Source organism: Equus przewalskii, chromosome 3, assembly GCF_037783145.1.
Source record: "Equus przewalskii isolate Varuska chromosome 3, EquPr2, whole genome shotgun sequence".
Classification (NCBI taxonomy): Eukaryota; Metazoa; Chordata; class Mammalia; order Perissodactyla; family Equidae; genus Equus; species Equus przewalskii.
In genome coordinates this window covers 20834149-20847505 of record NC_091833.1, presented here as the reverse complement: position 1 = coordinate 20847505, position 13357 = coordinate 20834149, and the positions used below count along the sequence as shown (strand labels likewise).

General features: G+C 48.4%; 1 protein-coding gene across 4 annotated transcripts in view; it reads right to left on the bottom strand.

Annotated features, from left to right (window-relative positions):
• The window catches only part of ZFHX3 (zinc finger homeobox 3), a 1295574-nt gene that overhangs the window by 227624 nt on the left and 1054593 nt on the right, over window positions 1-13357 (bottom strand). The window contains exon 1 of one of the 4 annotated variants that reach the window (XM_070613800.1): window positions 2942-3312. The exons of the other annotated variants lie outside the window; for them this stretch is intronic. The gene's annotated coding sequence lies outside the window, so the exon portion shown is untranslated. Of the gene's footprint in view, window positions 1-2941; window positions 3313-13357 lie in introns of those variants that run through there. 4 annotated transcript variants of the gene reach the window in all.

The window sequence follows — 13357 nt, the reverse complement described above, 5'->3', positions numbered from 1 at the left end:
CTAATGTTCAGCGTCAGGTGCATTATCCCTGTAATACTGGCAAGTGTGAGATGGACGCTGCAAGTTTCTTCAGGCCAGAACCTCCACTGTCTGTACTGTAAGACCAAGCTAACCCCTTCACATTAAGAAGCAAGATAGCTACTCCAAATAGTGGGTGTGAAGACAACTGGCTTTCTTTCCCTTCAAGTAATTTGAGCAATTCTCTATACTTTTATAAAATGTTGCTTAGACACTTCAATATTTACTTTTTAACAGGAGACTGTTGCAATAAAAATGATTTCTTAGGTAAGGGTCTGTTTGAGCCCTCGAGTATTTCTAAGCTCTCACATTAACACTCCGGAAGCAAAAAAAAAGAAAAAAAAAAAAAAGACCCCACATCCAAAAGGAACAATAGCACATGGTGACAATAAGGACATGCTCCCTGGACACCACTTGTGACCAGAACTGTAAGCTAAATCATCACCAGCCCCAGATAACACTTTGCTAGTAGTCTGCAATCACAGATTTATTCTAATGAACTAACAACTTTTGGGTCACCCAAGGTGAGCCAGGCCTGTCCTGGGAGTGTCTAGTAATCATCATTTAAAATCACAATGATGAAAACTGAAATCTCACTTATTTGAGCTCCTCACCACCAGGCAGTCCAACTGGCAGTGAGTTGAAACGGCAGTTAAATCCAGCCCCGAAGCAGCAAGAAGGAAGGCACTTCACTGTCCTGTTGGGCCGAGCCAAACAGAGGCCCGCTGAGAGTACTGTTTTATTTGGGTCCTTTCCACCCTCCCCGAGTATTCATTTGTGCAAATAAAAGATGGAAGGGAAGAAACCAAAATTAAAGTTTCAGGTGGTTGGAGAAACAGCTCGGATTTTTTATTTTGGAAGAGTTAGCAAGTGTTTCTCAATAGTTCCCTGTCAATCAAAACTGTTTTCAGGAGAACTGGAAAACAGCAGCTCTATCTATCCCATAGAAAATGCAGCCATTTCAAAAGAGTTGGGAAAGGAGATGACCCATGTCATAAAGACAGAAGGTCTCCAAGTCACTTCATTCCTTGTGACTCCAAAAGGACTGTTTTTAAAGTGCAAAAGTGCTTGCTTCTGCATCTGCCCCGTGTTGTTAAATAACACTCGTGTAATTAAATAAAAGAGCAAAGTGTGACCCTAGCCCATTCTGAGAGGCACTTACACGCTCTCTGAGAACATGCCGGGAACTAAATGCAGACAATCTCCTTAGTCCTGTAATTTAAGGAAGGGAGAGAGGGAAAGTTTCTCTTGGCCTTCACAGCTACACACCATCTGAAAGGGGGCCTTCGGGGTCTCTGCAAAATTGAATGAACACAAATACAGGTGTGCAAACATCCAGGTATGTACCTCTCTCCAATGACCCCATTCTTGAAACCCTTAAATTATTTAGAATCGCAGTCTCCTCACTTCCCTCACACCCCACCTCTTTCCCTAATTGCTTTTTGTGTTTGGGTAGGGTAACAAGAAGGATTCAGAATCTCAGGCCGCCAGTGGCTGCTCTGATAACAAGGAACAGGCCCACGCTCCTGGCCTCGCTTGGCCTTTCTCGATCAGGTTACCTTGGAAGGTGTATGTTTTCCTCTCAGACGCAGTCTCTCTCTCTGCCCCAGCACTCGGGCTTCCCTCTCCAGCCCAGCCTACTAGAACTCGTGATTTTTAGGGTTTCCCCTTGAAACCTATCCAGAAACCACAGCCATTAAAAGAACATGAAGGTTTGACACCTCCTGAATTTAGGAATGAGGGGACTCGAGGGGCCAACTCTACAAGCTCGCACCTGCTGCTTGATGGCAAAGAAACGAAGTTCCCGGCTGGCATGGGCTTTAAATTATACCCTATTTATTTAGTGACTTGTCTCCAAGGATCTCAAAGCATGGGATGAAACGAGATGACGTGCAACTTTCCCACTATCCACCTTCAAAGCTTAGGGTTGTTTTCCTTGTTTCGCCTTAATACATTCCACCAAGCAGGCCCCAGCCTGAGGGAGAGGCCTCTCCCTGTGCCCAAGAAGGGCCATGTGTCCTCTCCGAGGTTATCTGTCCGTGGCTTTTAGAGTCTTCAAGGCTGGATAAATGACACAAATAGACGGTAGGGGAAGGCATGACCGGCCTGGATCCACCTGCTCCCTGGTTTCATTGAAACCAGTTCGTATACCAAGCAAGGCACTCTCAGACTATACCAGGCATGAGCTGTGGTCTTTACCCTCAAGGCATTTTCCCATCATTATAACAAAGGTATGTCCAAAGCAGAAAGGACCGTTTTCCAGAAAGTTCTTTTCCCTCTAAGCCTACAATACTTACTTTTGTTTTTTTTTTCTGCTCTTGACCTAACTTGGGCTTTCCTCCTCTTAACAGCTGTCCCTCTCCACCACCAGCACCCCCCCGACACACACACACACAAATGAATGCTGCTCCGGGTTTCCCAGACTGAGAACAAACTAAAATTAGAGGATGGCCAAGCCCATCTCCAAAGGTGCCTTCAGCTCCAAACCTGATTCTCCCCTTAATTACTCCACAACAAGCGCATTCTTCACATTGTTTCCAACTGACCAGTGACTTCTCTTGGGCTGAAAAGGGTGCATTTTTAGGTGGAGGAACCCAAACTTCTAAATGACACCAGCACTGCAAGTATTCAGAAGGCAGGAACTAATCCAAAAGCAAAAGAAGGAAGGAAGGAGGGAGGAGTAGAAAGATGGAAGGGAGAGGAGGAGGACGGGCTTTACTTTGTGCCCAGCAGAATTCAGACGCTCTCACCCCAGGTAGGTTCCCATTGGAGTCTAGTAGTTCAAGTGCATCCTGCCTGCCCTTCCCCCACACGCCCCAAGAGAATGGGAAGTTCAGCCAAGACTCGCAGCACCTGCCTGCAGCTCTAGGCCGGCTGCGCGAACCGGGCGGGCCGGCGGCCGGGGGAGGGAGGATCCACTCACCTGGCACACAAAGGCTCCGCACACCTCCGCAGGGAGGAGGCACTCGCAGGTCCGGGGGCCGCAGCGCGCGCGACCAGGGGAAATTCCAGCAGCACGCGAGCCCTGAACTCACCCACCCCAGGCGGCATTCTCCCCACCTCCCGCTGGCCCCGGGGCTCCGAGGTGGCTCTGGCTAGGTGCAGGGGGGGCGCAGGCACGGGAGGGGGGCTCATGGTGGTGGCCGGGGCTGCCGGTTGCCCCTCCCCAGGAGGGAGGGTCCCCGGACACGCGGCGGGATTCACCCACGGGGCGCGGCGCTCGAGTCCCCGTCCCCGGCCTGCCTGCCGCGGGCTCGGCCGCCCGCCCGCCCGGAATCGCTTTATGTAAATGAAGCTCAACTCGCAGTTTGCAGCGCGCACCGCCCGGGGAAGGGGGGCGGGCGGGGCGGGGGGCCTTCGGGGATCCACATTACACAGCAACAAAGCGGAAGGTTAATTTGAAACTCACAGCCCCGCTGCCGCTCGGCTCCCCGGGCAAAGCCTGACATCTACAGTCCTGCCGGGCGCAGGCCGGGTACTCGGCGGCGGCCGCGCCCGCGGGACACGGGGACACACACGGGCGCGCGAGGCCCGAGCGCTCGGCCGCGCTCTGGGCACGGGCCTCCAGGCAGGCAGGGCCGCGCGCCCGGGGACGAGAGCCCTGGGTGACTCGGCCTGAACCAGCCAGGCGGGAACAAAGCCCAGTCCTCCCCACGAGCTGACCCCTCACTCATCAAAAGTCAGGGGCCGGCCTAGAACCGGGCGAGAAGAAAGGGACGCGCCCTGGGCCACAAAAAGGAGCCTGGGACCTCCGAACCGGAGCCATGGTCTCTGGGCCCCATCCACGTCACAGCCAGGCCACTCCAGCATGGGGACGTTAGCCAATGTGGACAGGAATTTATTTGAAACACACACCCATCCTATTAACTGCTTTACAGAGCACTTCTGTTTTTCAGCTGCAGAAACTTATAAAAACATCCTCTGCTCTTCATTGACAGTTTAAGGATAGAGTTTTTCATGGCAGAGAAAGAAAGAGAAGTCGCAGTTTGCAATGCAGCTTACAGTCTCTTTAGCAAGAGTCGCCTTAAAAAGCTACATCATTTCAGATAAGGCAAAGATGGTTCCCTTCATAGGGAGATTCTACCACTGGAGTCAAATTAATGCAGCCACCCCAGTTGGTCAAAGCAATTGCTGGGCACTGTTACATCTCCCCAGGTTCACCTTTTCCATTCTGATGTGCAAAGGCAGCTCCACAGAAATCTCACCGGAAGTCCCCTCTCCTCCCTGCCAGAATCCCTTGCTCAGTCTGAATTGACTCCCTCTTCTCTCAACACAGAAAGGCACCTGCGTTCACCCTTTCTGAAAGCCGCCCATCCAGGCTGGCCCCACAGCCTTGAGAGTCCCTTCTGACTGCACAATAACCAACCATGCAAGTGTTAGAAATGTAATAAGCTCACGAGGCGAAGAGCTGTACGTATGGAATCCTATTAGCATTAAGCACACGCTGATGCAGGAGGAGAGGGGATGCTTGGCTGATGAAAACTATCGTGTCCGCTCGTGTAAGGCGTCGTGCACAATATAATTTTGGTTTCAAATTAACGTAAATATCTAACCTGTTGGGGACAGGCAATCCCTCTCTTACATTTTTGTCCAGACAAGAGACTCCAAAAGACTTTTTTTCATCTAGGACCCTGGGAGGAAAGACTGTCTCTAGGGAATCATGTCCGATTAGGGACAAAGGAGACCACAAGCCAAATTCTGTCACACATGAGAAAGTGAGGGGAGGGGGGGCGGAGAGCGAGAAAGGAAAGTGGAAGATGATTTTGTAAACCAGCGCGGGATCAGTGCAGAGCTGTTTCCAGGCCGCCTGACTTCAGGCCCAAGAACAGGTGGTGTTTTCAAAACACACTATTATTTATATTAGCCCCATGAGTTGAGAACACCTTAAAGAAAACCAATTAATAATTTAATTGAAAAAGTGACTATGAATAATACATGAAGATGATGATGCTGGCGAGAACGCAAGTAACGTGGCACACACGACACAGAGATGTCTCTGAGAATGTCTTCAGGAAAATGAAGACTCCAGGCCCCCTTGTCTTACCTGGAAGCAACCCATGGCACATCAGATAAATTAAAGGCAATAAGAAAATGTTTATACTCCCAGAAAATCTAATTTTGCTGCTTTGTCTTAACTTTTATTAACAGAAGACAACCTCATCATCTGGTGACATCATGAACCTGGTGGGCTGACAGATAAATATCTTCAATAAAATAAAAGCTAGAAAGCCCGAAGAACCAGCTATAAAGTAATCTGGAAGGATGCAGAGGTGCTGGGCAGAAGGCCCTGAGGGGATCTGTCCTGACACCGCCAGTGTCCCAGGCAGCAGACACTGCAATCCGCCTCCTGCACCTCAGAGGCCTGACAAGTAGAACTGGGAGGCCCCATGGCTCCCTTTCCTTTATCTTAATCGGGCACCAGCTACATACATGGTGAGGCCTGGTCAAGCCTGCCTTTATTACAGGCAAAAATTTAACAGGTAATCCACAGGCAGGTAGTCTATGGCCTCGGTATCATTATGAGTAGAAAGGATTACACAAAAGCTGTTACCTCTACCAAAACTTACTTTCATCCTTAACAAAAACAATACCTCTTCAGAGGGAATCTGCGACTTTTGCACTGACATATGAAATCAACGGCTTCTCTGAAATACACGTTGCAAATTCTGTCCTGGGGCTCCGAAAGGCCCTGGCTCTTCTGAGGGCGGCTGCCTGATGTTAAACCCTCGGCCTACCCAGCAGTGACAGCCAGCTCTCTCATCGCTCTGACCTGAACACTGTTGACAAATAAACCTACTCTCAGGAAAGGCAATTCTTCCCTTCCAGCCCTCCATAACTAGTCTCATCTCATCTGGAAAGCGTAATTGGCTACAGCCAAAAGGATAAATATTTAAAAATAAATCAGAGAATGCTAACCCCTTCCCGACACCTCCCCTTACCCACTCTCCAAGCCAGAGGCCAGCCCCGTGACGCTTAGCTGGCTGGTAAATTACAATGATCCCCACCGAGCCAAACTGGTTCTCTCCACATACACACTCAGTCTCCAATGCTGTATCCTTTCAGTAAAGGTAAATATGATCTCTGAGCTAAGACACAGTGAATGTCAGCATTCTGACTTCTAGCTAAACCCGGGCTCTATTTTCACAGCACAACTGGGTTTAGGCGGATTTGTGTATTCTTCCAGATCCTTCTATTTTTATTAAATTATACATACACATTGACTTTAAAACTAGTGCTTAAACAATTCTGAGGCTTTCACAAAGAAAAAGCCAGGAGAAGGGGGAAGATAAAAGTCCCTGAAATAAACAAGGAAACACTGGGAGCTAAAGGACACTCCATGCCCTGAATTCACCCCATTATATTTCTAGGCAGTTATATTTAGGGGCCCGAGACCCGCTGGGTGGCCAGGCCCTCCTGGGTATGGTACAGAATGCAGGCTTTCCACAGAACATCCCACACTCACCTTCACAACCACTGGAGGCTGGTGTGGCAAGGCCTACGCACAGATGTTTCGATTCACATTTCTCTGACTCAAACCTCAAGACCCCCAACTACTGCTACAATGCTAATTCCATCGATTAATTTTTACCCCTAAATCGTAGGTGGAACGTTATCTAGTTTACTTACCCACCCTCCCAGCTCAGGTCCTAAATCTGTCAATGACACACCTAAGAAAGACACAAATGAGTAAACATTTTTTTTAAAAAACTGCGATTGGGAAGAGCTCTTCCAAATTAATTTTAAGTTACAAAGCCCAAGTTTTAAGAAAGCAAAAATAAAGAACTTGCCTTAAAACAGCTTTAAAATGTTAGGTCAAAAGCTTGCTCTTTTTTTTTCTTTGTAAACAAAAATATTTCTGAAAGGGCAAAGAGAATTTGCCATGCAAGACTTTTATACCCAAGGGGATTCTTACATTTGTGTTTCTAAACCTTGAAATTGAGAATTCTAATGAAAAGGCAGACAGATGCTTAAGGACAGCATCGCACTCAGGGTCCATACATTAGAGGAGGGAGGTGCTTTGTCTGGGGCCAGGAAAAGAGGGGGACTCCAATTTTGTTCATGGGCCATCCCCACTGTCTGACACATCCCTTTGCACTCAGCCTGACGCAAACCACTGAATTCCTGGAGCGGAAGCGGGTTGGAGGGAAAAGAAAGGAAAAAGGAAACAGGAGAGGAAAAAAGTGGGATAGGGAGGACGGCCTCTATATATAAATGGTAGTTTTTAAAAAATTCCGTACACAGCATCAATTCCACAGTGGGTCCCAACAGTTCCCCTACACATGCATTAGACAATCACTTAAATGATACACCAGGAGCACAATAACTGGGATCTTTTTTTTTTTTTTAAGAATTTCATTTGGGTTTGCAATTCTTTTCTATCCAGCGACCACTTCTTGGGGCAGGACACCAAGAGAGAAACAAAAGATGACGCTTTTCACACTTTCCCAAAATGATTCTAGAATCCCATTTTCTTATCTTTTCATGTTAGTGCATTTTTGTTCAAAATCTGTGCTAATCTGACTTAAGAGCCCCGAGCTGAAATTTCACATCTCCTCCAAGTCAGCCAGTGTTTTAGAATCTGGATTTCTATTGAGGCTGTTCCAATCGCCAGTGAGGCCTACGGTAAAATGCGCTTCATGCTGTTCCGTTTGTCTCTCTGCAGACAAATAGAAACTGTGAAATTTAAAGAATGGATGAAAAAAAAATCTAAAACAAAGAGGTTAAAAAAATAGGACAAATGTTTTTGCTTTTGTGTCTCCCTGGAGCAATTGTTTGGGGGAGTCTGCATTGACAATAACCATGAGAAGGCCATCTAAAGGCGATGCGCACACAAGAGGACTCCTTGCCTGCTGCCTTTGGTCTGGGAGAAAAAGCACCTTAGCTCCGTTCTCCAGGAACAAAAGGCCAGGGCCACGCAAGGGGGGAGAGGTTACTGGGGCTTTCACATGGAGCCAAGTGTCAATGCAGGTTCATTTTTCACCCGTCTTAGTTGGAAAGCAGCTCAGTGAACTTCCTAATGACTGCTTTTCCCTCTCTCCCTATTATTTCTAAACCTAAAAGAACAAAACAATAATATTTTTTTTTAACCTAAAACCCATCAACTTATTAGAGGAAAGCCTTGGAGGCCTACACAGTCAGTTTTTCCTCCTTCCTTTCCCCATTCTACTTATTTTTGGAGAAAGGGGGATTCCAATTGCAGAACACATGGAAATAAGAGCCACAGGACACTGTAGTCATTTTTAGTAACACCAGAACGGCCTTTATGTCTACAAAAAGGCAGAGAGCAGAAAAATAAACGAGAGAGGAAAAAAAACTGAATAGGGATAGAAGTGATGGTGGGGGGCTGTGGGGCAACGCCTGGACACTTTTTTTTTTTCACAGCATGAAGTCGCTAATGCCAGCTTCATATTTGCGACTGAATCAAAGTCATCATTACAAGGTCGGTTTTTTATTTGCGGGGGAGGTGCATGGAAAGTGGACAATAAGGATGTATTAAAGACACAGACAAGGTGTATGTGGTGGGGGGGGGTGGTTACAAAGAAAGGAAGCTGAGATGAATCATTGCATGCCATGAAAATACTAGGGCAAGTGGATGTCGAAGCGTTTAACCAGATTCGAAGCTGGAAACATCTTCCCCAGCGGGCGAACCCTAGGACGAGGCAGTGACACGCAACCCTCAGCCTTTGAACCCAGACCTGGCAGCTTAGGAACGCGTCCCCCCTTCCCCAGGCAGCCACAGGCTCTGGCTGAAAAGCCAGGTGGGGGTAGGGATGAGAGGGCCCTGCGAAGAAGCACAATAAACAACTCAAATATGAACGGAAATGACATCAGCAAAGTGAAGGACCTGTTTATTGCAGATCAAAACAAAACAAACTTCCAAACCTTTTGTGTACACAAGATAACTCTATAAAAAGCCCTCCTAAAATGTCACCAGGGTCGACATATCAGCATCCCAAGAACACAGATGACAGTTACCATGGCGGGGGTAGGGGGATGAAGGGAAGAAGATGGAAGGGGATATAAAACCAGAAGGGGCCAAAAATCCAGCTATTTCCCCCCTCTGCTGATCCTTAATATTTATTGGTGTTTATAATCTAAAAGCCGTGCTCTGTATTTCACTTAATACAAGGCCAGACAGTGCTGTCTAATGAGGCAGCATTACAATCAGCTTGTAATACTGAATTTTTAATGCTGCCAAGGATTCTGTTACATAATAATACGAAAAACAGAAGCTGAAAGTGGGCTCGTGGTGACAGGACACTGGAGGTTCCAGGCAGGCAAGGGCCACAAGCCTGCCTTCCAGTTCCCTGCCCACCCCCACCTTCTGATCTGCGATCGGCCCTCCATCCCTATACAGGAGGTCGGCACAGAAACCAAGAGGATTTCTTAGGAAATCTACTTTTTTGTTTTTTATTATACTCTCTGATCCAGAGTTATATTTCAAGAGTTTGAATTCTAGCTTATCGGAGGTTAGAGGTCTGAAAGAAAAATTAATGTTTTTGGAGGTGGGTGGTGAAGAGATAAGGAATTTTAAGCAAACTGAACAATTTGGGAAAAAGTCACAGAGGGTAAAGGAACTAAGATCCTGCGGGGGAGGGGGTTGAAGTCTGTGACCATATTCACAGCTGCTGCACTCAGTTTACACTGGTGTAATTTAAAAGCATATATATAGCCGCCGTTGCTCTTCTCTGTAATACCCCAAGACTGTAAATCTATAACCACTGCAATGATTTAGTGATTAAAAACATGATAACATATTGTGTAACTGCAAACCACAGAACCCCTGCCAACTCTCCTCTAAGATAGAGGGGAAAAAAAAAAAACAGAAAATGTGTTGCTTGCAGCGATCTTCCTAAACCCAAAAGATTTTAATAAAAGAACCTATACAGTAAGTAGACGAATCGGAAAGGGTGAGTGAATTCTATGTGAAGCCAGCAAAGGGAGGGGGGGAAGAAAAGGCAGCTTTATGTGGGATTCTTTTCCTTGTACTAACAAATTACGACCTAAACATGCCTTTTCTTTTCTCTCTCTCTTTTTTTAATAGTTTGTTGTAACTGGAATAACTGGTCCTGTGTGCTGTCTTGCATATTCAAAGCTGCTTTGTAATCCGATCTGGAAACCCAACCTTATTTGCCTGAACTCAATAGAGGTTTTTTCCTCCCCCTCCTCCCTCGTTTTGTTTTGGATTCGGTATTGTGGGTTTTCTGTTCTTGCTGGGAGCAGCCATCCACACAAGCAGAGGCTCCGGTGCCTTTAAGCTCCACAGCAAACACCTGAGAGGAGGAGGCACAATTTGTAACATGGCAGGAGGAGCCTAAAATATACACAAAAAAATAAAATCAAAGTAGCTGTAGGGGTTTTGGCCTCTGAGCAGCTGACCTGACCTCATTCTGTATATTCTTTTATTTCTCCATTGCTGGATTTCTGCACCTTGGATCAGACTCGAACTCAATGTGACCCTGAGGAGAAGGCAGTCACCGAGTCCTGGAAAATTGCTCCGTATTTAATGGGGGGAGGTGGAGGGGGCAGGGTAAGTGCATATGCATTCTGACTCCCCCAGTGTGGATACCCACACAGTACGTACGTGCGCGCACAGACACACACACACACACACACACACACACACACACAAGGACTGCCAGGCCGTGGGGCCAGCTCCAACTCAGCTTTCTCAGCTCACACTACGGAGAGCCTGAACTCTCCTCGCCGTCCCCCAAAATCTTCATGTCTACAACTCTACCCATAAACACATGTATGCACAGAGAAACACTCCTCCAGAGACTATATGTTTAAAAAGTCCACAGATCTGAATGGCCTCCTTTTTGGACCTGAGCAGGGCAGTTTATTCAGAGAAATCAATAGGAAAGAGCATTTGCAAATATTTATATAAGCCCTGTGCATTTCAGCATTAAGTAATTAAAAACTAAAACTAGAGGAGGGGGAAGGGAGGAGACACAGACAGAGGAAGGCTGCTGGCCTGGAGTGGGTTTTCCTGCCCACACCTCATCTCCCCAAACCACAGTCCTTTCAAAACTGACTCCGTGTACACTTTTTACAAAATCCTGTTCGTGCACCATTTGCTAGACTATTTCAAAATCATCTCCAAATATGGATTCACCTACCACCAAGCTTTCAAGCCTGACTATAAGATAAGTGTCTGTGTTATCTCTCTCTCTCTCTCATCCACACACACAGCAATCCTTACTTTTGACACTGCTTCAATCTCTGGTGTATTCTCTCGCTTGTATTCATATCTCTAAATTACTTGCACCAGTTAAACATATCTAACATTATAAGATGAGAAGAGGGCCCCCGAAGTGGTAATTCAATAAGTGAATTCCCATCCCCTAACCCCCCCCAACACTTTCCACTCCCCGCAACCTATAGAGATACCTACGCTTTGGGGGTTCAGTATCTGAAACCCCCACACGTAAAGAGATTCACAAAAAAAAATGTACAGTAAAATGAAAGAGTTTTAAAATGAGTCACTATCAAGTGGACTTCCCCTATATTGTTCCGGAGGACTCGGTAGTAAATTCTGCTTGTACTGCCTCTAAATCCGCTCTAAGAAGCCGAGCAAGGCACTGGAGCACCCACGCTACAAATATTGTAGAAATTTACAGTAAATGTAGGTACACGATTGCAGCACGCTGCCCTATTGATTATGCAGATTGTAATCAATCTTCTCCCCTCTCCCATTTCCCAAGCCTCTTTCCGAAGACCTCTAAATAAGTTGATCTGTAACTAGCCATTCTCCCAAAGTAGGGAGAAAAAAGTAATTTTTTAAAAAACATAATAAATCCTCAAGTGTCCCCACTGAAAGGGCTCGAGTCTTTTTTTAATTCCAAAGTGAATATATGCTCTGTAATTTGCATTACAGCCAAGCGATCACCGTACGTCATATTCTTCAAAGGTACTTAACAAACCCCCTTTTTTAAAAGTCACTAGAACTGGAGGCCAGAAAAAGGCAATCAGCCTCCTCCTTCCATATAGTCCTCAGATCAAGTTTCAATAATTGAGACCAATAAAAATTGTCATATTTACCCTACTTCAAAGCAACAAGGAGGAAAAGTTAAGAGTGGGTGATTTTTGAAAGCACTTGTAATCCAAGAATTGGCCACAGTCGAAGGAATTGCACAACATTCTGAAAAAGTCAGATTATGAGCAACAGACTAATTTGCAAAGTAAAACGCTTTTTTTAATTTAGTAGCTCCACAAGAAGCCTACGAGTAGAGTCTCTATGTGATTTAAATAGAACACTGCATAAAATACACTTAGATCGACTCTTCAATAGGTATGCAAAAAGATGTACATGAAAATGCATAACGTAAAATTCAGGAACATGGTTTTTGCATCTAATGGAGAAAATACACGGAAAAGAGGAGTGAAGCAGGACGAGGAGTGAGAGCGGGGGAACGGAACGTAAACAATCCCAGATTCGCGTGAGCAAAAGAAAAAAAAAAGAAAAAAAGAAAGAAAGAAAAGGAATCCTCCGACGTCTCTCAACTCAGCTGGCCAAGGAGAGGCCAGCCAGGCTAGGTCTAGTCCTGGCCGCCGGCACAGCCCCGAGCCCCGAGCCCCCGGGAGCCCCTAGTGTCCAGGGCAGAGCCCCCTCTGGGCGCTCGCGGCGCTGCCAGTGTGGCAGGGCGGAGGGCGCGCAGGTAGAGGGTCCCGCGACCGCCTCGCCCCCTCTCCCCATCTCGGACCCCGGGGCTCCGGCCCGGCGGCGGCGTCCCCGGCAAGGCGAGCCCTGGCGCAGAAGGCGCCCGGCCGGCCGGCCAGCGGTAGCGGCGGCGGCAGCAACGGCTGCTGCGGCGACTGCTCCGGGCCGGGTGCGCGCCCCGCGCGGCGGCTCAGCCCCGGGCCCCGGCGCCTCTCGGGGTGGGGCAAAGTTGGGGGCCGCGGGCGGCGGGGGCGGGGGCGCTCGGCACCGCGGACCCCCCCGCCGGCCGCCGCCTTTGTCTCGGCGCCTGGACCCCGGCCGCCCTCCCGCCCGCGGCCCGCGCCCCGGCCGGCCCTGCCCGGCGGCGCCTCCAAACTCGCCGCGCGGGCCTTGCCCCGGGCGCCTCCACCCTCCCGGGGGTCGGTGGCGGCCGGCGGCGGCGGCGCGGGGGCCGGGGAGGAGGGGGCGGCCCGGGCTCGGCGGCGGCGGCGGCGGCGGCGGCGGGAGGAGGAGGAAGAAGAAGAGAAAGAGAAAGTTTGGCGCAGGGGGAAGGCGAGCGGGACGCAGCGAGCGAGCAGGGCGCGGGCGCGGGGAGCGCGGGCGGCGGCGGCCGGGCGCGGGAGCCGGGAGGGGGCAGGACGAGCCCCATGCAAAGCAGCCCGGGCGCCCCGAGGA